Raw genomic sequence first — 5,059 nt, 5'->3', positions numbered from 1 at the left:
TGAGGATTCAGACAGACTTGGGTTCAAATCCCAGCTCCGTCATTGCCAGCTGTGTGATCTTGGGAAAGTGACCTCACCTCTCTGGGCCCCAGTAAAAAGGAGATAATAATCATTTGACCTATATGGACTTGTCCAGAGGATTTGTGTGCAGTTCTAAATGGCAGCCTCTCCCACCCTGTCCCCTGATGCCACCTCCTTGGGCCCCTCAGCTTGCTCGGGGCCCCAGACAAAGGAGTAGACCTCATGGCTCAGGATCCTGGGATAGCCCAGGGATGGCCCAGTCAGCATGAGACACCATGCCCCAGTGCACGGCCTTTGACCCTCCCTGTGGGTCATGTGGCCCCCTGTGGCCATAGCTGTGGTTCAGACGTGACCAGTCACGCTGGGTGTGCTACGTGTGACCGCCAAGCAACTCTGTGTTCCTGTGGACTCGCCCCCTGATAACCACATCCGACATCCATGTGCTGACCACTTACGAGTCCCAGTCCATGCACCGGACGCGCATTTCCTCCTTTCATCTTCCCAACAAGCCTAAGAGACCCGGGAAACCCTTCACCCCCTCTTAAAGATGGAAAACCAGAGCTGGAGAAGAGAGGTGGCATTCCCCCAGGGACAAACGCAAGTGAGTCGGGGACCTGGGTCTCGCTGATCCAGCCCGAGTTCTTATCCACTGCGTGTGGGGCACCCAAATGGGCAGCACTCTGCTGAGCAGTCTTACTGAAAGTGATTTAACAATTTCCCAATGGCCCGGGCCCCGTAGAAAATACTCAAAGAATGTGAGTCAGCAGTTCACGGAAGAGAAAATGCAAACAGCTACTCAGCCGGGGAAAACTTGTCAGCCTCGCCAACAGGGAAAAAAATGCAAGTGAAAGCAGTGGCAAGAAAATATTTTTTTACCCACCTAGTTGGCAAGAGTTAACAAAATGGTTAGAACCAGTGCTAGGGAGAATGCAGAGAATGGATACCCAGACACCCGGAACGACATCCACTTGGTTGGTGGGAGTGTGGATTGCGACAGCTAAATTTTTAAGGAAGGGACCTGCTAGAGCCTGTTGACGTTTGCAATACACACGCCTGTGACCTGCCTTCCGCTTTGGGGATTCTGTCCCACAGAAAGGAAAGCACCCTCACCAAAGGAAATTTCTACCACGACGTCTGTGGAGCATCGGCTGTGGGAGGCAATGCACCAGAGACCAAGCAAGTGCCCTCCATGTGGGGGTGTTTGCGCAGCCATGGCGCCGTCCTTCATCCGCCAGAATACTAAGCGACTCTTATAAGGAGTGGTTTGAGACTCAAATGTACTGGCACGACAGACGCCAGTGAAACATTATTTTAAAAAATGCAAGTTACGGAATAGCATGCATCCTGTGAGTCCATTTTTTATAAAAGTTAAATTAAAGTTGGAATTCCTCTAGGCATGCGTTTGCACACCAGCTCTGAACTTTGGTATCTGGGTCAGGGCAGGGCCAGGGTGAAGGTGCTCGGGGGTAGGGGGGGGGGGGTCCTCAGAAAGGGCCGGAGGGCAGCATTCATTTCATTACTTACTTTATTGGTTTTCAGACTTTAACTTTTCTTTCTGTCCTTCTGAGACCAAAAGACACTCTTGTTGTGACCAATGAAATGACATGACGTATAACGCGCACACCTGTGACTCCTTTCCCGCCTTGCTCCCAGCTCTTGCATGAGCAGCCCCACTCCCTGGTTTTGACTGTCGAGGTCAGCGCTGCGTGTGACCTGGGCTGGGCGACGGCCCCGCTTACTCCGCCAGGCCCTAAGCTAGGTGCTGCTGCAAAGGGAGCTTGCAGGTGTGATTAAGGCTCATAATCAGTGGGCGTTCAGTAAGGGCCACTGTCCCATAGAATCTGCTGGGCCCGAGCCACTGCGCTGAGCACAGCCCTGAAAATGCATGAAGAACCACATGGGGCAACAAGGATGAAGGCCACAAACAGGATGGAGAAAGAAAGAAGCGGGTCAGAGAAGAAGGTATAAAATACTGTTCAACTTATATAATAAAGTTCAAAGACAGGCAAAACAAAGCAAGGCATTGCTTAGGAATATGTGTATAGTGGTAAGACGATATCTATATATAACCTTTGGCATACCTAATTATATAACATACATTATAATATATTTATATATTATACATTACACTGTATAATATGTTTATGTTGTAATATGTATTATATATAAAATGCATGTATTATATATAATACATGCATTGTATATATTATAAATACACATATTATATATACATAAAATGAAAGAAAGTTTTATGCATATAGTGAGAGGATGATTTACATAATCATCAGGTTGATGTTGACTTCAGGGACTCCTAAGGTACTCACAAAGTTTTGTTTCTTTACCTGAATGGAGGGTATTTGTGTGTTCATTTTATGGTTTTTTTCTTTCTTTCTTTTTTTTTTTTTTGAGGAAGATTAGCCCTGAGCTAACATCTGCTGCCAATCCTCCTCTTTCTGCTGAGGAAGACTGGCCCTGAGCTAACATCCATGCCCATCTTCCTCTACTTTATATGTGGGACGCCTACCACAGCGTGGTGTGCCAAGTGGTGCCATGTCCACACCCAGGATCCAAACCAGCGAACCCCAGGCCACCAAAGCAGAATGTGCGCACTTAACCGCTGTGCCACCGGGCCAGCCCCTCATTTTACTATTTTTAACTGCAAATAACTACTTTTGCCCCATTTTGCATATAAAATACAGTCTACCATAAAACTTTTTTTGTGTGTGAGGAAGATTAGCCCTGAACTAACATCTGTGTCAATCTCTCTCTTTTTGCTTAAGGAAGATTGTCGCTAACATCTGTGCCCATCTTCCTCTGTTTTAGGTGGGATGCTGCCACAGCATGGCCTGACGAGTGGTGCTAGGTCCGTACCAGGGATTCGAACCCTGGAACCCCAGGCTGCTGAAACAGAGCGCCCGAATTCAACCAAAATGCCACCCACCAGCCAGTCCCACAAAGCATTTTTTTAAAACTAAGGAAGCAAGCAAATCAACAAGAAGGCTCTGTCAGGAGACAAAGCCGAGGGTGTCTGGAACACCTTGCGGGAGATTCAGCGGCTGTTCTCCGAGAACGGGAGGTGTCCTACAGCACATCGCGAGGGAGAAACCTGGAGGAGGATGCAGGCGCTGGGTGGCCTGGTCTCTGGCCTCGTCGCTTCTTCCCTCAATTAGTTCAGAGTTCTGCCTCCTGCACACACACCTGTTAGGAGTATGGCCTGACTGCTCCCAGGAGGCAGTCTGGACTGAGGGGCATACCTTCCAGAAAAGCAGATTTGATCTCTCTGAAGAAGGAGCAGGAGGAGGAGGAAAAAAAAGAGAACTAAGAAAAACAGGGTGTCAAATGACTACCCAGCAATCCTTCATAGGCGATCCCATCGGCTATTTACCCAGTCCCATGTTGCTGGACGTTTAGGATGTTTTCATGTGTCGCACAGTCGTGAAGACTGCTGTAGGAAAAATTCTTGTGCTTAGAACATTATCTAAGTCTCTTCTTGACTTCAGAGAAGCCCCAGGAGCAACGTTGGGGGGCAAAAGGCACACGTGTTTTTGAGGCTCTTAAGATTGACATTCATCAGTTGCCAAGTCGCTGTCTAGAAGGATTATTCCCATGGAGACTCCTCCTGGCAATGCCAATGAAAACGCTTCCTCACAATTGGTACTGTCTGCTGGTAATTGGGCTGCCACGGGAGGTAATGAGCACCCCGTCCGTGGGGGAGTTTAAGTAGATGGAATGTGACTATTTGCCCAGGGCTGCTCGGATCACGAGGGAACTTGCCTTGGTTGCAGGGGAGACTCAGACACCCTTAAGGAACTTTCCAGTCTCTGGGCCTCTTTGGCTGAGACTGAAAGTTCTGATTCTCTTTAAACTACCCTCAAGCCTCACCACTTCTGTTCACTTTCCACAGGTACTTGCATTGTTCCCGGAGCTGCCGCCCACGCCCCGGGCCTCCTGAACGGGGTTGCTGAGTGTCGGGGGATCCGGCCTTACCTCTGAGTGAGGCAGGACGCTCAGGCGTGGTGGTGAAGGGGACTCCCCTGAGGTCACACAGACCTGGGTGCAAATTCCCTCCCCGCCACTTCCCAGTGAGTGCCGTGGGGACAGCTCGCTTCACCTCCCTGAACCTCGATTTCCCTCCTCTGTGAAGCGGGGATCATTGCAGCCCTCAGCCCATAGGGCAGTTCAAGCAGACGAGCAAGTGAACACCCACCGTAGACGTAAGTCTTCAATAAATGGTCGTTATTTATCTTTCTCGGTTTGGGGTTTGTACATAAGATGCGAAGGACAGCCCGTAGGTGATACTGTAGGCAGCCATCCACCGAATGGGACTTGAGGGTCCTTTCTCCTCCTAGCTCCAATATATAGCTCCCCTCTGCTGCTCATCAGGCCCCCTAAGTATCCACCATTGGTCACCTCTATGGATATAGGCATGGTGACAGATTGTATTTTCCAAACGCAGTCACATCGGGAGCTCACGTATTGCACGCTCTTATGATGCGACTTCGGCATTCCTCCCATGGAAGGGAAGGTCTCTGCGTCTTCTTGAATCTGGGCAGACATGTGACTAGGATGGATGTGACACTATGTGACACAGTGTCACTTCCACTTCCACAACAAAGTCATGAGAGGCAGCACGGCTTCCGCCTTGTTCCCTGGGTCCCTTGCACGGATACCCTGGGCTGCCTCAGGCCCTCGCTTTGCCGTCTGAGCCATCCATCTGCCTGAGGCAGACACGCTCTCAGGATGCTCGGAGACCAGCTCACGCAGAGAGGTCACATGAGGTGCCGTGAGACTCCACGAGGAAAGAGAAACGTCCAGGCAGCTCCCAGCCGCTCCAACCCAGCCACCACTTCACTGCAACCACGGGACAGACCTGTGCTAGGACTGCCCCGCTGAGCCCTCCCCAGTTCTCGGCCCACAGAACCCCTGAGAGATGATCAGCTGTTGTGGCCTCCGAGTTTGGGGATGGCTTGTTACGCAGCCATAGGTCACTGATACAAGCACAAAATCCTTCTCTTCAAGGAAGAGGAATCAACCTTTT

Source organism: Equus quagga, chromosome 15 (genome assembly GCF_021613505.1).
Source record: "Equus quagga isolate Etosha38 chromosome 15, UCLA_HA_Equagga_1.0, whole genome shotgun sequence".
Classification (NCBI taxonomy): Eukaryota; Metazoa; Chordata; class Mammalia; order Perissodactyla; family Equidae; genus Equus; species Equus quagga.
Note: the sequence above shows the minus strand (reverse complement) of the source record.